Below are 23,123 nucleotides of genomic sequence, written 5' to 3'. Positions count from 1 at the left end.
ATCTTTTTATTAAAGGGGAAAAACCACACTGGAGTTATTTAGTGATGAAGTGTTTTGCTCACTCCACTTTCCCTCAGTCTGCCTCGCCTGCTTCTACTGCAGTTAGTGATTTCCTATATTTCCCAGAATGCCTTTTACCCCAAGAGAAGGGGGTGGGATCTTGTTGCTTTCAGGTGTGGGTTGTACTGAACCAGGGTGAAGTTAGCTTGATATTGGGTATTCAGTTGAAGTTTGTTTTTCTGCAAAGCAAGCAATTAACAGCACATTGATGAAAATAGTTGTGTTTTTACTATGTGGGTATACAGCATATACTTATGTTGCTAGCAGTTACACTATATGTTCACATGTCTTTTTCCCATACCGGGAATCGAACCCGGGTCGCCTGGGTGAAAACCAGGAATCCTGACCACTGGACCATATGGGACTACAGAGAGCACCCACTTTGAGACAAACTACAAAACGACAAAATACATTTTATTGATGTTGATTATGAAGAATGAATGAGCCAGTCATCATCGATATCCATCCTGCCTTACCAAGACAAAACACAGCAATGACCTGAGCAGTGAAGCAGAAAAATCACAAATATCAGCAACAATATATTCAAGTTATTGAAGGTGGGAAAATGAATATCCAACCAATATTCAATACTTTAAATAACTTTACTACTTACAACTTTTATGTCTAGGTGGAGATTGCGCTACCTGTTGTTGCAAGTCGATAAAATGTGAGTCTCCCTCCTTACTGAAACCCCAACCTGTCTCTCTGCTGCAGTGCATGCTGGTCTCTCTCCTGCTCCTGTGGGTGGAGAAACTGGTCTCTCTCCTCTTCTACGATGGATCTCTCCCTGTATGATTGTTGAACGTCTCTTGGTGCAAAATGGCGGCTCTAGAAAGAAGCCCTCGCTCTTTGATCCTGAGGGACTGACACCAAAACCTGACGTTTACCGCTGAGGTTTTACATCCTGAAACATTTTCTCATATCAAACTCCACTGGAGCTGCTGGAAACATCTGGAGGTGACGTCACCTCGTCTGTGATTGGCTGGTTATCCACCAAGAAGAAAAACACAATAAACTACTGGATGGAACCAGGAATAAAAAGTACATCACCAACAGCTGTCTTAAGTTACAGTGTTGTAGGGGGTTTGTCCTTTACAGTGCTGCATGCTGTATGTTTTCCACCATGTTTTGGTTTATTTAGCAGCAGTTTGACCTCTTCAGTCTGAAGAAACCAGCTGCAGGTGAAACGCTGAATAAAACATCGGAGCATCGGTCCAGAGTTCGGATCATTACAGCGATAATCAGCTGGAGGCCAACACAGGGATCAGTGTTAATGAAGCTGCTTTGAAAGTCTAATTTTACAAGCTAACAGTTGAATTGAAACGAGGAGAAGCACAGCAAAGCTTCCATCAATACAAATCTACTTTTACTAACTAAAGAAAAAACAGCTCAACCTACTTTGTAAAAATGATTATATTTTCATCTGCAATGTCCACTGCAAAAATACCACTGATCAGGACAATAACAAAAATTGTGTTCTTTGAAATGACATGCAAGGAATTAACTTTCTTTTGTATGTAATGTTCATTATTCCTGAAACCCTAACCAAACAACCCAATTTGTCTTCTTCACAAAAAAAAAGTTTCTGTTGTAGCTAAACTTATAATAAACTAGAAGGGCACTCGGAGAGCGCAGACCTCCGCCAATGTTCGTGCTATTATTGCTTGTCCGGATCCGTAATGTAATGGGTTCTTCCTTGGCCCATGCTACACCCTTCCACTAAGTTTCATGAAAATCAGGCCAGTAGTTTTTCCGTAATCCTGCTAACAGACAAACAAACAGACAAACAGACAAACAAACAAACAAACGGCACCGAAAACATAACCTCCTTGGCGGAGGTAATAAAGAAAATGATCTCTATAACATCTGACTGGTACAATGTTGCCAATTACAGGAGTAAACAGAAGATAATTCAAACAAAAATTAAAGGATGAAAAATCTAAAATAGTCAAAAATAGTTTGTAGTTGCCTAAAGAAAAAGGTAATAATCTACCAAAAATGCTCCAAATTAGAATTTTGCTGAACTACCACGCTACTAAAAATCTAAAGTAAAACTAATAAACTAACCTGTTGGCAGCACTGGAATCCACAAAACCATAATAAAGATGAATAAAAGATCCCAATGAAGATCATTTATGGCTATAACACACCATTACCAACACTAAAACTCTTGTACAAACACAAGAATAAAAACAAGAGAAAGCGTGAAAGATCCTCAACTCCCGCTTTGCTGAAACAAGACCTAGCCTATTAAATCCGGACTGGCAATGCATCATGGGAATAATCAGCATTGTTGAGAGCGTGTCTTCAACAGATCAGATTGACTGGATTAAAGTACTTGTTGTATAATACTCTCTCATTGTGTTTTTGTCTTTTTTTTTACCAAGTGCCGGGTCGGGAGGTTGGGGGAGCGGAGTTGATCAGGAGCCTGGTCATGTTTCCCCGCAGGTTTGATCTCCTTCATTAAAAGGCTTTTGCCCTGCGGCTCCAGCCCTTCACCTTCCGGGTGTTGGAACACTGCTGCGGTCGGCATGGAGACGCACGGCCGCTCTTTATTCAAGGTAAAGCCAAGCAAGGCATGTTTTTTTTTTTTTTAAAGAAGTGGCACTGGACCCATAGCTTTTTATAGATTTTTACATAATCTGTCCAAGTGTGAAGGCTGTCTGTATGTTTAATATCCTCCATTTGCTCTGTTTTTATTCATCTCCTGTTTTTTTCTTTGCTCTGTACTGTTGCAGCTACCCAGCTTCCCCACCGGGAGATAATTAAAGTTTCATCTAATTTGAGTCTTTTTGCTCAGTGATTCTCAACCTTTTTCATATCAAGGACCCCTAATGTAGTCTACATTAGGGCCACGGACCCCCATGTGATGAGATTTTGTCTCTTGGACCCAAATCTGAGAATATTTATATTGTCAGATTTGATTTTGTCCAGAACTCCATGACTGTCTGTATTGTAGGTAGAGAGAAAACGGAGAAACTATGATCAGAACAGTCATTCTTCTACATTCTCTAAATGTGTTAACTTCTTGTAAATGAAATAATGCTGAAGTTTAACAATTCATCAATTTGCTGGGGACCCCCTGGAACCTCCTCAAGGACCCCTGGTGGTCCTCGGACCCCACGTTGAGAACCACTGTTTTAGCTGATGCTCTTATCCAGAGAGACTCGCACTGGATCGAACTGATCAACAATCAATCACTGAACAAAATGATGTAATACAGTCTGCAGACACAGAACCTGAACGGATAGATCGGTCATTCAAATTCAAATCAACGTTCCAGGTCGGTCGGAGCGGCGGCCATCTTGCTGTGACCCGTTGGACTAGCTTCTGTATAAAGCGACTCGCAGCAAGTCACTGAGCTGAGAGGTTTTACAGCAAGAACCAAAGCAGCTTCTCTGTCTCCTCGCTGCCATGGATCGCTAACATGCTAATGCTAACATGCTAATGTTGACTAGAAGAGCTAGAGAGAGAAGTCCAGTCTGTGATAAAGCTAACGTTAGCCTCGTCGCTAACGTTAGCTTCCAGTTGAGTTTTGACAGTGTGCTAACAGACTCATCTGCTGTCACCATAGCAACCAGCACTTAAAATTCCATAATTGCCATATTATTCTGAACTAGCCAAATTACCATGACAAACAGTGGAAGGACCGTTCTGTCCATTCAGGTTCTGTGTTTGCAACAAAATAAAACATAAGGAAATAAAACAAAGCACAAGAGAAAAGAAACAGGAACGACTGAAACTACCAATTCCCTCAGTGAAGACGAGGAGAAACTCCCAAGAAAACTTTATAAGGCAAAAAAATGGAAGAGTCGTTCAACTTTTACTTTTACTTCCAGTTCAGTTCTTAGTGTATTGTTGTTTTCTCAGAGGTAGAAGGAGTGAACTGACTGTAATTTAGCATCTACAGTGAAGCATCGTGGACTGCATCACCCAGAACGTTCTTCAGTTTTCCACTCGGTTTCTCAACACCATGTCTAACACCAGTGAGCTATATATAACAAAACAGAGAGAAAGAAGAAAGAGGTGAGAAAACGAGAGCTTGCTGTCAGTAATCTAATTAATTTACAATTTAAAAAACCTGTGACTCCCTGTAGGCGATGACTCACATGAGTGTGATGAGGCTCGTTATCACATTTACCTGCTAACTGTGTGATCTGATGAACGTCATCAGGACCAAGAACAGCAGTCTATAAACTGCAGGGATCAAGTGAAAGTTTTCTCTCCTCTCTTGAGTTGAGGAACTACAGGTGAAAATGGCATTTTAGCTGGACTGGTCAATTTTGACATATTCTAATATTTTGCTTCTGTAACACTTTCAGAAAACATACAAACCAGTTATCAAAAACACATTTCCTAAAAAAGTTCCAAATCATACGCTACAGCAACTGGATTAAAGGGAACATCCATGTTCCAAAAAAACAAAGGAAATATTGGTGGATCTTAGTGAGACAATTTTCAACCTCTTCTTTTACAAAATGGTCAACACTCAGATTAGCTGGTCATGTGACCCAGCCGGCCTGTCAGTTCCTGCTCTGCAACAGAAGTCTTTGCCTCTGATCACATGTCCAACAAGTAGAGAAAGACAGAAAAGCTGTTGAAAATGGGCAGTGCTCTCCTTTAACATGAGACTGCTAGCCACTGCTAACAAGCTGCTATTAGCGTCAACTAATGTGTATGAAGCAGCTAGCAGAGAGCAGCTGAGTCAGCTTGTTGTGGTGTGGCTGTAGATCCATTCAGTAACGTTCTCAGTAAAAGTGAATAGTGTGATAAGGTGGATTTGTTTCCAAATGTAGGTTACTGTGACACAGTAAACTGTCTTGTCTTTAGCCCTAGTCTCTACTCCAAAACATGAAGAGTTGGAGCTTGAGAAGAGTCAGCTCAGTTAACCTGAACAAACTGTTAGCTAGCTAACTAGCCAGCAAACACACTGATGTTAATGTCAACATGCTAACGCTAGCTGCTACTACTAGCTACGTTAGCTAGTGTGCTAATCAGATGTGTTAACAACAAGACGGTGATGGTTAGCTGAGCAGATGCTATGGTTAGCTAGCTAACAAGCTGACATTATCTAAACACTAAATCAATCAGATGGATCAGTGATGAAATGATCAGTTCAGTCAGAAACAGACAGAAATTAACCGTCTGTTCAATTCTGTTGAGACAGAAACACAGTCAGCTGTTCACAGAGCTGAGGACCTCCAAGATGGCCGCCAGAGGGGGGTGACATCACCTGAAAACCTTATATTGGAAAACCAGTCAGTTCTTCCTCAGTTGTCTCATTATATAAAATACAGCCAGTCTGCATTCAAGATGAGACCTCGATCAAAGACTGAAGGGAACTGAGAGAGAGAGAGAGAGAGAGAGAGAGAGAGAGAGAGAGAGAGAGAGAGAGAGAGAGAGAGAGAGAGAGACTGACTTTGTATTCAAGGTAAGGCCTCTGTGTATCAAGGTCTCAAGTGAACTCAGAAGCAGAGGCTATTTTCATAAAAGAGAGACAGGAGGGATAGAAAGAGAGAAAGTAAGACACAGAGAGGAAGAGAGGGATGGAAGAAAGTGAGAGAGGAATAAAGAAGTGGAGAATCAAATAGGGTTTGATTAAAATTAAAGAGACAGAACGAGAGAGGAGGAGACTGAAGGCTTGAATAAAATGAAAATGAGAGAGAAACAAAGGAAGAAATAGAGAGAGAGAGAGAGAGAGAGAGAGAGAAGGCTTGAACAGAATGAAACAGAGCAGAAGAGAGTTTGAATAAAGTGAAAGAAGCATTATTCATCATCGTATTCCCATGATGTCACATGCACTTCCTACCAATATGGTGTTTTATCAAACACACAGCTGTCATTTGACTATAATCACCTGTTAATTTATTACAGTCACCTGTTATTTTCCAACAAAGATGTCTGTGTGCTGATGGAACAGAATACTGAGAGAGAGAGAAAAGAGAGAGAGAGGTTTAGAATAAAATGAAAAGCAGAGCTGTAACGTCTCTAAATGAATGTGGTGATGAATTATTGATGGTAAAATCATACACACAGCACCTTTAAAGGATACGGCTGGTGTTTTAAATACATTTCTTATCATCAACAAATCTATGAAAATAACATAATCAACAATGCGTTTGCTCTCCTCCCGTTACTTTCTGACTTCCCACATTTCGTTTTTAGCCGTCAGCCCGGAAGTCATTGGCTCCAACTGTAAGATAAAAACCTTTAAATTCAGCTCACAAAGACATAATTTACATTTTAAAAATCTCTAACTGTTACCATGAAACGTCAGACTGTTGTAGTTTTTACCAAATCAAATTCAAAAGGGAACAAATTCTTCATTACGCCGGGGGACTATTTTCTGTGCTACGGAACTACTTTCCTGAGATGGAAAATGTGTTTCCAGCCGGCTTATTAAGTTGTTTGAGGAAAAAGTGGTCCGGCCCGGTGCATGGTGATGATGAAATATGCTGCAGAGCAGCAGCATGGCTCTGTGACGGGTTTTTAATCGTTTTTTAATACAATGGAGTTCTATGGCTGCTGGGACATGGCTGCACTGGGACCAGGATACATGGACCAGACAAATTCATTGCTGATTTTGTTATTTTCATAGGATTTGTTGACGGTAAGAAATGCATTAAAAAACACCAGCGTTATGCTTTAAGACTGTAAATCATAAATTTGGTTTCAAACTGTCTGTTCCAAACTCCTCAATTCAGTTCAGATCCAGAGTCCAAACTAGGGCTGAACAATTAATCGAAATTTTATCGAAATCTCAATATGGCCTACTGCCATTTTCAAATCGCAGGAGGCGCAATATTTGTTAAAGGTGAAATGTGTCAAAATAGCATTTTAAATTAAATATTGTGGTGCTGCAGAGATGTCCTGGCCTACACATCATATTCTACAGACTGAAGAAAACATCTTTGTTTGGTACAGATCCCCGCAAAAATCACACCATAATCATTTTAATACTTTTTTCAATGAAAATGAGAATAATGATGTAAAAATTATCATTCCGTCTAATATCGCAAATTATATCGCAATTGCAATATCAGTCAAAATAATCGCAGTTAGATATTTTTTCCAAATCCTTCAGCCCTAGTCCAAACCCTCAGGTGAAGGTTGAAGTGGATCCTGAAGGTTCCTCTAACGTCCGCTGGAGTCTGAGTCAAACTGAACTGGATCGTAATATAAAGCTCTATAAAAAACTGTTTTGGGAATTTTCAAAGAATATTCCCTAATTTGTTCCAGATATTAATTCGTATTTTCTTCTTATTGTTAATTTAGACGACAGAATTGTGTATCACAGCAACTCGATATCATTATTTCATCACAATATGATTCTATTGAAAGAGGATACATGATGTTATTGATTTATCTTTGGTCCTGCAGTGTAAACCGGTCCTGGTTAGACCGGTTTGGTCCTGCGCTAAACTGAATAACATAAACTCCCCCATAGTTCTCTGTAGGATTAGAAAACCTGCAACTGCAACAGTATCAAGCAACACACACACACACACACACACACACACACACACACACACACACACTCTTCCTCTCTCTCTCTCTCTCTCTCTCTTTCCTCTCCTATTCAAATCTTAATTAAACCAATCCAGTGTGAAAGAGTGAAAGGTTTAAATCCTCCTGTGGGATTTTCCTCGGCTTTTAAAAGCAGCCTGGGTTCTAAAAACGCCGCAGAGGGAAAATAATAATCGTCTTCCACGTTGTCGAATGTAAACTATTTTACAGGAAAAGACGGCGGGTTGTTATTATCGCCGCGGAGAAAAGGAGAAAACATTAAGGTCTAATGAGAAAATTAGCCAAGTCTCTAATTCTGGAAAGCACTGCACGCTTTGCTGCTGAGGAATTAAATTAAATTAAATGGAGTTTAATTAAATAGAAGGAAACAGTGGTTGTTATCGCTGAGTCACACAAAATGAATTAATGTGTTGAAGGACTGTCAGGAATGTGAGTGTCACAGCTCTACAAGGTCTGAACCACATCAACATCTATCCATCTATCTATCTATCTATCTATCTATCTATCTATCTACCCATCTATCTGTCTATCTATCTATCTATCTATCTATCTATCTAGCAACTATACTGTTAAGTGTCCATCTATTCAAAAAAGCTTCAACTCTCTGTCTCTCTCTATAGTTTGCAAATTTGAGTAATAACATAAACAAACTATTGTTTCTCACTGTAACACACAAACATAAGAGACTCACTCAATACCAAAGGTGTGACCAAGTCCACTTTGCTCGAGTTCCAAGTCAGTCTCAAGCCTTGAGGCTCAAGTCTTAAGTCAAGTCTCAAGTCTAAATGTAGAACAGCAAGTCAGGTCAGAACAAATCAAGAGTCCAGTATCAATTTAATATCTTAAAGAAAACTAAATATCTAGGACTTTTCAATGCAATATGGTTTTAAAAGGATAAAAACTTGGTAAGAGCATCATGAGTTTGATTTCTAGAATCAGTTTCAACTTCAATAAATTCAATCATTCCATACAAATTCAGAAAACAGAATTTAAATTCAGTCGTCCGCTGGAACAAATCTCATCACTTTCAATCTAAGTCATTTACACAAACACAAGATCTCAAGTCAAGACTTTAGAAACCTTTTCAAGTCATCAGAGTACAAGTCAGAGTCAAGTCCCAAGTCACCAGAACCCAAGTCAAGTCCCAAGTCACCAGAACCCAAGTCAAGTCCCAAGTCACCAGAACCCAAGTCAAGTCCAGTCTCAAGTCTTCTCCTCATGCATCAAGTCAAGACTCCAGCAATTAAAATTGTGACTCGAGTCAAAGTGGATGGATGTAAAGACGAGGACCAGACCGGGCTCAGTCGTTTCTGTTTCTGTTTCTCTGCCACTCGAAGTGAAGAAGAGACACGCGGTGGGAATATGGGCTCTGATTGGTCGATTGACAGCCAATCACGCTGCTGGACAACTTTGCCTCCCAAAAAGGACGAGCTTACACCAAACCCAACACATACAAGTTTAAAACCACGGTTTCTTCTGGACTCAAACCAGCGACGTCCCGGTCACACGTCCCAGCTAGATGAGAAGAGGCTTTCCACTCATCTACAGTCTCTTGGATAAAAGCAAAAGACCCAGAAGAAGAAGAGAAACCTCCACCTACTCCTCCCCAGTGAGTGTTTTATTCAGTGAAGTCTTCTTTTCAAACTGCCACTGACAGTTTATCTGAATGAAGGAGCCGTTTGGGAGCTGTAAGCTGGTTAAGACATTCATCTTCCTCTAGCAGGAGGCTTCATTCAACACTCCTGTTAACTCTGCTTCAGTTTAATCTGTTTCATTAACTCTTCAGTCCCATATGAGATTAAAGTCTGTTTCTGCAGAGAGAGCCTCGACACGACAAACATTACTGTTGCAGACAGACAACAAAGCACAATGTACCTTAAAGAAAAATACAATTAAAATCACATAAAAGGCAAGTGCAAAGTCATAATTCAACATGAGCTTTAAAAAGGCAGTAGTGCACTAGCATAATAATAATGATAATAATAATAATAACTTTATTTGTATAGCACAATGTTTACAAAGTGCTTTACATACAATAAAACCCAAAAGCACAGTGATGTAAAACTACCACAATAAATGATAAAGCTGAAAAAAAAAATCAATAAAAAATACTAAAAATAGGGATAAAAGGTAATACAAGAGATAAACAACTAGAAACAAACAAACAAACAAACAAACAAACAGAGATACAATTAAAAACAGATGGAACTTTACATAAAAGTGTGTGCCGAACCACAAGAGAGCAATAAAATGGAGATCAGGTGAGTAGACTCCGGCATCAGGATCAGGGTCCGGACCTGAAAAGATCCTCTCTGCTGAGTCTCTGCACGGATGTTTCTTACAGACCAAAATGGGTTTTGCTGAGTTTGTCCCATTAGTCTCCTCACCTAATATCTGACGAGAGGATTGACACCAAAATCATCTCTGTGTCTCTGGGAGTTAGCTCTGTCATGCTAACACTTTAGCATACTGTATGTTCAGTAGTCGTAGACGATTAGCATTATCCAAATTATGAAGATAAACCTTTCAGTAATCCAAAATTGGTATTCAGATTCAGATTCAGTCAATTTTACAACAACTATTTTCTGGCCTGTATACCAGGGCTATTCAACTATATTGTTCAGGGGGCCACATTGTCAGAAAGCTAAGGGCCTGGGGGCCGGACATTTCATTTCATTATGTATGTACACTTGACACAACGCGCCACCACATTTTCAAAACTTTTATTTCGCTACATTGCAAAAGTAGCCTAATCATAAATTAAAAAAGAAAATAAATAGGCATTCTTTAAGTAATTAGGCCAAGTGCTTAATTTTCATTTATTTATTTTTTTCTTTTTCTTTATTTACACATATTTCTCCGTCCAGTCGCTGTTGAATTGACGATTTTCAACTTTCAACATCAACTTTTCTTTTCTTCAGCGTTGATAGTGACACTGATGATGTCATACGATAATTTGCATATCAATATATAATGCTGCACTTGTTATGCATGCCGCTGACTCCGCCCACCCGGGCCAGTTTCGGCGTACGCCGGTAGCAATTACAAGTGAGGAGAAGAGAGGGAGGGAGCTACGCTGTGATCATCAGTCTCTCTGGATTAGACAGGCAAGTAGAGCAAACTGGCATCAGCCAAATCAATTTATTGCCAAATGCTTTGGGATTCAACACATTAACTTTGCTTCCCATGATCAGGAAAAGTCGCCAGATTTGTCGCTGATCGCTTTTGAGAAACAAAGTTGCCAGGGGGTCTGAAAAGTCACTGAGTCTAGTGACAAAGTTGCCAAGTTGCACCTACCGGAGTATGTAGAACAGGATCTAGTTTGCATTACACAGGAGCGTTCTGCTGGTTTGAAGGATTCATTGTGGCAAAAATATCCGTTATTTGCGTGATTTTTTTTTCTTCAGGTTTCAAATTTTATTTATTTGTAAACAGAACTGATCGGCGGGCCGGTGTGACTTGATTGGCGGGCCGGAGTTGGCGCGCGGGCCACCAGTTGAATAGGCCTGCTGTAGATTCAAAACTTCTGAAAACAAAATCTCAATCTACATCATTAGTAAAGTCTGAAAAACTTTAGCTGTCCAGCTAACTTCGATCATTTCCCATGTAAACAGAACAAGAGTCTGGCTGCAAACCTCCACTGTCAGGCCCGCTCCACGCTCAGGTCTCTTCTTCTTCGTCAGTTATTTTGAACTCCCAGTTCCCTCTCAAGCTGAAGTTCAGTGAAACTCGCCACATGTCCAGTCTTGTCGCCGAAGCGCATTTTCTTTTCAAAATAAAAGCCCTGCGAGGCTGCCAAAAAAACACGGTTGTGAGTGGTGAAATCTCCCTAATTAATGATTTGGCAAAATGTTTAAGGAGACGACGTAGGCTGTTTCATGACTGTCTTATGATTTGGGGATAGCGCTAACCAGGAGAGATGAAATATCAGAACAATAGAAGATATCTCATCCTTCCCCTCCGTTTCTAGCTGATGTTTTCATTAATTTTGTTTACTGCTTGTTTTCATTCATTCATGCATACGCTTAATTATTCACACATACAAAAAAAAATGCAAAAACAGCCCATTAGACACATAATTTCAAACAAAAACATTGATTAACCGACCTACAAAAACGTTGGATTGCTGCAGAGCAGCAGTTTGTCTCAAAGCTTCAGACAGGCAATCTCTGAACCCATCGTCTATCGGTCTGACGACGATCAGACTCTGGGGGTGACGGCCAATATTTGGGGGTTTCCGGTGTAGCCAGCGGACATCCGGGCCAAGACTTCCTCTTCCATGTGCCGGTCATTGTGTTTACAGTCCGATTAGCAACTTGAGACGCGAGAATGGAGTCGGAGTTGAGAGACGACGTCTACGACCGGATTGTTTCACACGTTTTTTAGGTCCAGACGACATTTCGGCTAATCTCTATAAACGTCGTCTCTCAACTCCGACTCCATTCTGAAAACTTCATGATCTCCGTTTCCCTCCAAATCCTGAGCATGCTCAGTTTCAGCCTCTCCTCCTGTTTCCTGCTGTCAGTCTCTTCCTCCTCTGAAACCAGTTCAGCCTCTGGAAGGCAGAGGAGCGTCAGGCGGTGGATAGAGAGTCCTGGTTCAGGACCGATTCAGGTGTTTACAGTCTGAACCACTTCACTGAGACTGAAACCAGAATACTGCACATGTCTTAATGAGATTCTGCTTACTCCACTGTGACCTTATTCAGGTGAAGAGAATCAGAAAATGCTGTTGACTTGGCAGTTTCTTATTCAGATTGTTTTCTTAATCGGGTTAATATTGGGTTATTGCTGTCCATGTAAACATACTCACTGAGAGTAACAGCAGAACAAGTTAATGCTGTGAAACTTGCAGTCCTGAGTTCGTCAATGGGTGGAGCAAGGCACTAACAACGCCAGGGTTGAGGGTTCAATTCCCTTGAGATGGACTGCAGAAGCATCATTTATGTTGCCGTGTAGCAGTATCTGCTTTTTGCATGCTTCAAAGGTCAAATGTTCAGATTTAATATCAGTTAAAATTCTCTCTGAATGAGACTCTGTCCGCCTCTGTCAGTACAGGAGAGAAACCCACAGTATTTTCTGTGTCTGCTGTGTTTTGTCTTGGTGATCATCTTTGAATTCATCAAATCACAATTTATCACTCAATTTTTCAGTTCACAAGCATTCTAATATGCCATGTAAAGCCCTTTAAGACATGCTTGCGATAAAGACTATATGAATGAACCTGACATTTTCATCAGATCTATTTTTGATAGATCAGATCTATTTTTTCACATGATGAAAGCCTCAGCTGAAGAACTGGTTTGAAACCTGTCCCGTCTGTGGCTGAACTGGATCCCGGTGTAATGAGGTCTGGAGGCCCGGAGGATCCTTCACAGCAAGCCTGGTTCTCTGATCAGTGGCTCCCTCTGCTGGAGGATCAGGATCACTGCAGGAACAGAGCGAGGCCGGGGATCCAAAACCCTCTCAGACCGCCGGGAGCTGGGCTTTAACTCTTTCAGGACCGGTCTGATGGTTTCATGGCTTTCCAGGCAAAGAGAAAACATATTAGGTGTCTGTCTATTCTGCCATGAAAATGTCACATCTGTCTTTAATGTTTTCTGTTCTGTGGAAATGAAGTCTGAGATCATGTCTTGTTTATTTACATCTACAGAGATAGAAATACTTCTTCTAAGTACAATACACAAAAAGACAAATTCAAATGATGTTGAGAAACGGCCGATTCATTTTTCTTCATCACTGGGTTTGGAGGTCGACTGAAGCAATGAACTGAACTTTAATCAAACATTTTGTGTGTCACTAATATATTTTGATCTGCTGTTGACTCTCAGCAGAGTATCAGTCAATATTGAACTGTTTCAACAGACTGCCAGCTGATATTTTCAGTTGACTATCAACAAATGTTTAACAAACTGTCCATGTCTGATGTCTACTACCTGCAAGATGATTGTCAAGTTCACCTGCTGAAATTACTATCAGTAGACTGTAGATAGACAACTTAAGGTTAAGGCTGAGATTAGGGTTAAGGGTTAGGGTTAAGTTTAGTCACATTAACACTGTAAGGCTGGGGGTGCCGGGTAGGTTAGGCTGTAGAATAGGTAGATTGTTTTGCTAAAATCTGCTCTTGCCTACCTTGTGTTTTTCACTATGCTTGTCCTATATAATTTTGTTCACCATTGATTGTGTTTAGTTAGATCTAGCTAGACACATTCTCTGTAAAGTCCTCTGAGACATGCTTGTGATAAAGGGCGATATAAATAAACTTGACTTGACTTGACTTAGTTCAGGCTACAGGACAGAAAGACTCATGTTGACTCATAAAACAGTTCCACATGTAGGAAAGTTTCCACTCAGCTGGAGTCTGTTGAAATAAAGTTATTATTAAAGTTATTATGAGACATTAGTGTTTGGTTGAAGACATGCTGCTGTCTGTGGAGCCTGATCTGACTGACAGTCAGCTGACAGGCTGCAGAGGCAGCAGTGGACCATCACAACAAAGTGAATGAAAGTTTATGTAACATTTTTGCCATGAAAAGTTCCTCTCATCCAATCAGAAATAACTGGGAAGCTCTTTTATAAGTTAATGAATCAGCAGTTTGGTTTGAAGCAGTTCAGCAGCAGGGGGATGAACTCGTGCCTCGATGTTTTTAATTCAATGACTGGAGATTTTTCTGTTCGCTCAAACCTGTAACACTGAAGAACAGACTGATCACAACATGAACAGATACATGTGGACGAGGAGTTTTCTGTTTAAAGCCTCTTTCAGCACCTTGAAGAAAAAGGTTTGTGTGGATATTCAGTCAGCTGACAGACCATCAGAACAAAGTGTTACCAGATTTTTGCCATGAAAAGTTAATGAATCACCAGTTTGGTTTGAACCAGTTCAGCTGAAGGGGAACGAACCTGAAGCAGTGGGTTCATCATGTGATTATTACTTATTATATATATTTGTGGACAAGGATTTTGTTATGCTTAATATTTACACAATTTGAATAAATTGGAAGATTTTCTTATTGAATCTGATTTGTAGATCAGGGAATGTCCTGGACTTTTCTTTCTTTTTGTTAATTTGATTCTTCTTGTGGATTCACATAAAAGGTCTTTTACAAACCGCCCTGAAGGAAAAATGTTTTATATAATCTTGACTTGAGATGGACTGCGTTACGGATATCGATGGTATGGCCTGTATGCTTCTCTTCCCTTATACTTTTTCCCCTTGTGTAGCTTTTATGTATTATGTGTGTTCTACCATGTGAGTGTCTTTTTTTTTTTATGTCAAACTGTTTAAGCTGCCATCTTGACCAGGACTCCCTGGGAGAAGAGATCCTGTATCTCAGTGGGACCTTCCTGGCTAAATAAAGGATAAACAAAATAAATTAAAAAAAACATAACACCATCAAACTCTGCGGCCAATCAGCAGACAGAAGAAGAGGCAAACCCTCCATTATTGGACCAGTCAAACAACATGGAGGCACTGGAGAGCTCATCTCCTGTTAGAAGAGCAGCTCTAATGGAAACTGAGCAGACAGAGAGCTGACTGGTCATGTGGTGTGGAGATAACTGAGTGATGGATGAATGTGAACAGGCTGATCTCATGTCCCAGTCATCTCCGGTCAGGAAAATGTGAAACAAGTTGGTAATTCGGCATGGAAGGAATTATTTGGTGAAATCCGACGTTGTGGAGCTGGAATATCTTGACAGCTGAAGTGATGGACAGGTGAACTCGACCGGGTCCGTGCTGTTTGTAGGTTGAGATGTTGAGCAGTTAAAGGAATAGTTCACCCATTCATCATCTCCTCCCCCTCATGCCAGGTGAAACACAGGTGAAGTTTGTCCATATAACACACAGGGAGGCTGCAGCACAACTCCATAGCAGCCTTCTCCAAAACAACTGAAGTCAGTGGGGACCAGTTCTTCAGAGTTCCACAAAGACCTACAGTATATTTACACCATCATTTAGTGCAAATCTGAACTACAGCTGATTGATCTGCAACAAATAATGGTGTATAGGTCTTTCTATTCACAGTGTGACTGTTTGTCTGTTTTTGTTTTGGAGCTCTAAAGAACAGGTCCCCATTGACTTCAGTTGTTTTGGAGAAGGCTGCTACCAAGTTGTGCTGCAGCCTCCCTGTGTGTTATATGGACTAACACATTTCACCTGAGTTTCATTTGGCATGAGGGAGAGGAGATGATGACAGGATTTACATTTTTGGGTGAACTATTCCTTTAAAGCCAGATGAGGAAAAGCCCCTTGAGTGTTTTGGGACTCATCTGAAGAGGAAATTAAAACATGGAGGAATAAATACTGTAGGTCAGTGGTTCTCAACGTGGGGTCTGGGGACCACCAGGGGTCCTTAAGGGGGTTCCAGGGGGTCCCCAGCAAATTGATGAATTGTTAAACTTCACCATTATTTCATTTACAAGAAGTTAACACAGTTAGAGAATGTAGAAGAATGACTGTTCTGATCATAGTTTCTCTGTTATCTCTCTACCTGCAATACAGACAGTCATGGAGTTCTGGACAAAATGGTATCTGACAATAAAAATATTCTCAGATTTGGGTCCAAGAGACAAAATCTCATCAAATGGGGGTCCGTGGCTTTAATGTGGACTAAATTAGGGGTCCTTGATATGAAAAAGGGAGGAGGAGACGGTCAGCCTCCTGTGTGATCCGGTGTGTTTCTGACCAAGCAGATAAACAAATCCAAAAACAAACAGCGGTGAAGCTGTGGGTCAGATAAAACCTGAAGGTCTGATTGGACGGCAGGGCGCTGCCTCTACAGGACCGGACCCTTTAACACTGTCCCACCGCAGCAGGAGACCCAGATCTGGACCCGATTCACCTGCTGGACCGAAGAGAAGAAACTCTGAACCTTCTGACAACAATGAGGCTCCAAACCGCCGTCCTGCTCTGCATGGCTCTGCTGCTCAGTGCATGTGAGTCATCAGTCCACAAGATGTTTATGCTGACACTGTCTGAATTAATTTAACTACAGAGGTGGGAAGTAACTAAGTACATTTACTCGAATACTGAGTACAATTTTGAGGTACTTTTCTTTGAGTATTACCATTTTATGCCACTTTATACTTCTACTCCACTACATTTCAGAGGGAAACATTGTACTTTTTACTCCACTACCTTTATTCGATAACTTAAGTTACTAGTTACTTTGCAGATTCAGATTATTAATACAAAATATAATCAACTAATAAATTGTGATGCATTATTATAGATTACTGTAAGCTACCCAGCAGTATATAAAGTAGTGGAAATCAGCCCCACCTTTTCCAGCTGCAACATTAAAGTGATGCTCAGTCAGACTTTGTTGTCACTGAACTTTTATTGATCACATCGTATCCTGGCTGTATTGATCCTGAAGCTCAGATCATGTATTGAATTGTATTGTGAGATAAACAGACCGTCCATCACTACTAGTAACTAACAACATCCAGTAACTCTGCTGCATCCGTTTTCTTTTCTTTTCCTCCTCGACCTACAGGTGAAGCAGAAGGAGAGAAGACGTTCTGTGAAGGATTTGGGGGAACATGTTCCAGTCCTGCAATGTGCAGGTACTGCTGCTGTCATGTGGTTGTATGAAGGTCATGTCCACATAATAAATTAACTTGTACTGATGAGCAAATATTTCCTCACAGTGGAACTCTCCAGCTTGGATGTCCCAGCGGATCAGTGTGAGTGAAATGAACAACCAAGACTCAATGATTTCATCTATTTTTATCAATAATATGAATTAGCTTGTTTTCTATTCATGGCTCCCCAGCTGTAATTGAATTATGATCCAGTTCTTTGTCTTTCAGATGCTGTGATCATATCCTTCACTTTAGAAAATAATGACTTGAAAAAAGAACTGGAGCCTGCCAAAGATTATCCTCATACTCTCATGAATTCATTTTCTTAATTATCTTTTACTGAATGTGACACCTGAGTGTATCCATCTAATAATAAGGTGATAATTACAAATCTGCCTTCGACTGCATACTCCTCCAAAAAGAAAATTAAAGACACTGAAATACAAGATAAAAGAAGATTTGTGTGTTGGACTATTACTTTCTAAACTGCAGACTCAAATGTGGAAGAGAAAATGTGAAAAGTCCCATAATTAGATATTAAGTATTAAGACTAATCGGAGTAGTACATTTAGTACTGTACTTAAGTACAATTTTGAGGTACTTGTACTTTACTTGAGTAGTTCCATTTGATGCTACTTTGTACTTATACTCCACCACATTTTAGAGGGAAATATTGTACTTTTTACTCCATTACATTTATTTCACAGCTATAGTTACTAGTTACTTTTCAGATCAATATTTTATATTTAAAACATTTGTTCATCTTTATAAAATAACTATAAAATAGCGTTGTTATAGATTAGACTACCCAAAAGTAAAGCTAAATTGTTAAGATTAGCTTCACGTTGACAACTTTAAAATGCTGCTTCCATGTACATGTATGTCAATAAATCAGTATTAATATTCCAATAATTTATGAAAAATATAACTCTCTAAATGGGGACAGTTTGCATAATGAGTACGTTTACTTTGATACTCTAAGTACATTTTGCTGCCAATACTTATGGACTTTTACTTAAGTAAGATTTTGAATGCAGGACTTTTACTTGTAATGGAGTATCTTTACATTGTTGTATTGATACTTTTACTGCAGTAAAACATCTCAGTTCTTCTTCCATCACTGCCAAAACCTCGGTGTCGTCCCGTCAGAGACTCCGGTGCAGAGACTCGGTGAAGAAGCTCTGCTGCCGGTTCAGGTCTGGAGGCCCGGAGGATCCTTCACAGCAGCCTGGTCCTCTGATCAGTGGCTCCCTCTGCTGGAGGATCAGGATCACTGCAGGAACAGAGCGAGGCCGGGGATCCAAAACCCTCTCAGACCGCAGGGAGCTGGGCTTTAACTCTATCAGGACCGATCTGATGGTTTTCAGATGGTTTTCCAGGCAAAGAGAAAACACATGACTCTGCGAACCAGTAATCCCTAAAAATAACCTCACATTTACATTAATTCACCCTGTAATTCATGCAAAATCTCCTTAAAATGAGTTAAGGGAGTTATTAATGGAGGAGATCCCATAAAAACCTCCTTAAACTCCCCTTAATGTTTGACTCCTTACTTTCTAATTTAATGTAAAATTCAGGGAGACAGGAACTTTCCATTAATAACTCATTAATAACCTGTAAACCTGCTCAAAAGACATGAAAAATCCCTTAATTTCTAGAGTCTCTGTGAACCAACCCATGAATAAATCCCTTATAAAGCCATGATACTAACCTTACTTTATTTAAGGTGTTATTTTTAATGGAATAATGTTTATGTGATGAGAAATTAAGGACAATTCAGGGCCAAAATTAGATTTCACAGTGATTAGGTGTCTGATTCTTCTTTATTCTGCCATGAAAATGTCACATCTGTGCCTTTATGGTTTATTAAGTTTTCTGTTCTGTGGAAATGAAGTCTGAGATCTAGTAGAAATACTTCTACAGAGACAGAAATACTGCTTTATGTGAGTAGATCTAAGTACAATACGCAAAAAGACAAATTCAAATGATGTTGATTCATTCTTCTTCTTCGTCACTGGGGTCGGGCGGCGACTGAATTTCATTTCACTCAGGAATTGAAATTCAAACGCTGACAATTTTTTGTATATCGCTTTATTTCAATAGTCTGCTGTTGAGTCTCAGATCATCAGTAGATACTGAGCAGAGTATCAGCTGACTGTCAACAACAGCTTCAACAGACTATCAGCTCAGTATCTTATTATCCTATTTTATCTTATTTTCAGATGTCAACAACTTAAGGTTAAGGCTGAGATTAGGGTTAAGGTTAGTCACATTAACACTTGGTTAGTTCAGGCTACAGGACAGAAAGACTCATGTTGACTCATAAAACAGTTCCACATGTAGGAAAGTTTCCACTCAGCTGAAGTCTGTTGAAATAAAGTTATTATTAAAGTTATTATGAGACATTAGTGTTTGGTTGAAGACATGCTGCTGTCTGTGGAGCCTGATCTGACTGACAGTCAGCTGACAGGCTGCAGAGGCAGCAGTGGACCGTCACAACAAAGTGAATGAAAGTTTATGTAACATTTTTGCCATGAAAAGTTCCTCTCATCCAATCAGAAATAACTGGGAAGCTCTTTTATAAGTTAATGAATCAGCAGTTTGGTTTGAAGCAGTTCAGCAGCAGGGGGATGAACTCGTGCCTCGATGTTTTTAATTCAATGACTGGAGATTTTTCTGTTCGCTCAAACCTGTAACACTGAAGAACAGAGTGATCACAACATGAACAGATACATGTGGACGAGGAGTTTTCTGTTTAAAGGATAAGGCCGGTGTTTTAAATACATTTCTTATCATCAACAAATCCTATGAAAATAACAGAATCAACAATGCGTTTGCTCTCCTCTCGTTACTTTCTGACTTCCCACGTTCCGTTTTTAGCCGTCAGCCTGGAAGTCATTGGCTCCAACTGTAAGATAAAAACCTTTAAATTCAGCTCACAAAGACATAGTTTACATTTTAAAAATCGTTAACTGTTACCATGAAAAGTCAGACTGTTGTAGTTTTTACCAAATCAAATTCAAATGGGAAGAAATTCTTCATTACACCGGGGGACTATTTTCTGTGCTCTGGAACTACTTTCCTGAGATGGAAAGCGTGTTTACAGCCGGCTTATTAAGACGTTTGAGGAAAAAGTGGTCCGGCCCGGTGCATGGTGATGATGAAATATGCTGCAGAGCAGCAGCATGGCTCTGTGACGGGTTTTTAATCGTTTTTTAATACAATGGAGTTCTATGGCTGCTGGGACATGGCTGCACTGGGACCAGGATACATGGACCAGACAAAATCATTGCTGATTTTGTTATTTTCATAGGATTTGTTGACGGTAAGAAATGCATTAAAAAACACCAGCCTTATCCTTTAAAGCAGTGGTTCTCAACATGGGGTCCGGGGACCACCAGGGGGCCTTGAGGGGGTTCCAGGAGGGTTCCATGGATTGAATTGTCCACAACAGAATATCTTGGTGCGTTTTCCCTTGGAGAAAAGAGCAGCCGGTTGTGATTAGATATAAATTGCAGGAGTCAATACTGTGATTATCTTTCTGTCCAAAACACGACAGAGACGTTCTTATCCCAAAAAACAAGTGTTTATATTTCAGATTACCAATACAGGCAGCCATCATCATCATCATCATCATCATCATCATCCCATGAAGCATTCAGATACAATTAAAAAAATACAACTTTATATGTACATAGAAAAAGGTTGGCTTCGCTGAGCTTATAAAAATAACTATCATACTCAACTCAAATGACGCATATCACTGATTCAAGGAAGGAAGAAGGAAGCAAGGAAGGAAGGAAGGAAGGAAGGAAGCAAGGAAGGAAGAGAGGGCTCCAGGCGGACACGGTGCGAGGCTCTGGGTGGATCTGAAAGGCCGACAAGTCGATTCGGAGAAAATATCAGCTGACGACGAAGCGGGGCGGTGTCGTTTTCTGAAAGCAAAATCCAGCCGACTCATCATCTCTGCAACGAACCACTTTGTTTTATCACTGAACATGAATCATAAGCTGTAGCTCTGCAGCAGATCACACACCGATCATCTGCAGAGAAAAGAACTGAGAAGTAAATGACGTGAACTCAGTGAGCGGCGGTTAGCGGTCTGCCGGTCTGATGCGTTCAGGGAGTCGCCTCACGGTGGGAAAGGACAACGTCATGAAATACAAAAAGTCAAATACATTTTCAGAGCAGAAGAACAGGCAACGTGTTGAGTCCCACTGCCGGCTGTTTTCCACTGATCACATCCTTAAATCTCTGTGTAGCTCTGGTAGAGTCTTGGGTCGTGTCTCTTCCTCCATGATAAAACCCCAAAAATCAGTGATTCTGTGATCTGTTGCTCCGGTAGAGGAGACTGGAGAATTGTGGGGGTTTTTTTCCTCTCCGTTCTAGGGCTGAACGATTTTGAAAAAATATCTAATTGCGATTATTTTCATTGATAATGCAATTCCGATATGATTCGCGATATTAGAGGGAATGATCATTTTTACATCATTATTCTCATTTTCATTGAAAAACGTATTAAAATGATTATGGTGTGATTTTTGCGGGGATCTGTACCAAACAAAGATGTTTTCTTCAGTCTGTAGAATATGATGTGTAGGCCAGGACATCTCTGCAGCACCACAATATTTACTTTAAAATGCTATTTTGACACATTTCACCTTTAACAAATATTGCGCCTCCTGCGATTTGAAAATTGCAGTAGGCCATATTGCGATTTCAATAAAATTTAAATTAATTGTTCAGCCCTACTGCATTCACTGCCATTGTCTGGAAGAACAGTCTGAAAATCATTTCTAGCACATAAACAAACAAAGCAGATTCTGACAATATATAGAAAAACTAGTCATGCTGCAGTTTGACACCGAAATTCGGTCAGAAGAATTCTGGTGTTCCACTTGTTCAAACTGTAAAGCGATTCACTTAAAACAAACTGTCAGAATCTGCTTTGTCGGCGTTCCTTTATGTGCTAGAAGTGATTTTCAGACTGTTCCTCCAGACAATGGCAGTGAATGGAGAGAGAAAAACCCCCCACAACTCTCCAGTCTCCTCTACCGGAGCAACAGATCACAGAAACACTGATTTTGGGGTTTTATCATAGAGGAAGAGACACGACCCAAGACTCTACCAGAGCTACACAGAGATTTAAAGGGAAGGATTATATACTTTCAGTGAACCTTCCCTGTTAATCACTAATCAAACCGTTTTAGAATGACCCAAAACCTTTTACATTACAGTTTGCGTTTCTGTGAAATCGGCAGCTACCTCCTATTATCATTTGTTAGCAATGCTAGCACAAGTCAATGGGATATGAAACCAGAACTCCTAAAATCTCTTGCGGGCCTTTCCATACACTTCAGCAGCTGCAGTAATAGTAAGAATCTTGTTTAAAGCACTTGAATGGGATTTTGAAAGCAATGGTTTCATATCCCATTGACTTGCACTAGCATTGCTAACGAATGCTAACAGGAGGCTGGTGCTGATTTCTCAGAGACAAAAACTCTGATGTCAAAATGTTATAAGATAATAGTGGACATGGTTAGTAACAAATAGGACAGGCATCTAAAATCACTGAACCTTCCCTTTAATATCTCAATTTAAAAGTTTCCATGGTTGTGTATGGGTTAGATTCATGACCCTGGGGTCGATGAAGCCTGTTCTCAACCCATGAGAACATTTCAAAACCCCCAACGCCGTCAGTTCCTCTGATATCAAATAAGTCTGTTATTTGAACAAGCAGAACATGAGAGTTAATGGGGTTAAAGTAGGAAAACAGAGATCTCAATTAGAAATGAGAGAGTATTGTGTCCAAAAAAAGGCTGAAATCTTCTACCAGAGCGCATCCCCTTTGCTTTGGGAATGTCCCATCACAGCTCAACCGCGGCCATTTTGCTTCCTTGCCTTGTTTTTAATTAATTTGGAGGAAGTAAAAACGGTGAAACCTGATGC

The 23,123-nt window shown here is 40.1% G+C and overlaps 1 protein-coding gene and 1 non-coding gene across 3 annotated transcripts in view; both read right to left on the bottom strand.

Annotated features, from left to right (window-relative positions):
* Positions 1-352: 352 nt before the first annotated feature.
* trnae-uuc (transfer RNA glutamic acid (anticodon UUC)) lies at positions 353-424 on the bottom strand. The gene has a single exon. It is a non-coding gene; the product is annotated as a tRNA-Glu (tRNA).
* A 20,326-nt stretch (positions 425-20,750) lies between these two features.
* The window catches only part of gabpb2a (GA binding protein transcription factor subunit beta 2a), a 17,378-nt gene continuing 15,005 nt past the window's right edge, over positions 20,751-23,123 (bottom strand). For both annotated transcript variants that reach the window (XM_071533291.1, XM_071533292.1), the window contains exon 8: positions 20,751-23,123. This exon is cut by the window's right edge and continues 1,761 nt beyond it. The gene's annotated coding sequence lies outside the window, so the exon portion shown is untranslated.

This window comes from Centroberyx affinis, unplaced genomic scaffold (assembly GCF_046629955.1).
Source record: "Centroberyx affinis isolate AG114_WGS23_722 - 3 ecotype Tasmania unplaced genomic scaffold, CSIRO-AGI_Caff_v1 ptg002350l_1, whole genome shotgun sequence".
Classification (NCBI taxonomy): Eukaryota; Metazoa; Chordata; class Actinopteri; order Beryciformes; family Berycidae; genus Centroberyx; species Centroberyx affinis.
The sequence above is the reverse complement of the archived record's forward strand: the minus strand, read 5'-3'. Positions and strand labels throughout refer to the sequence as shown.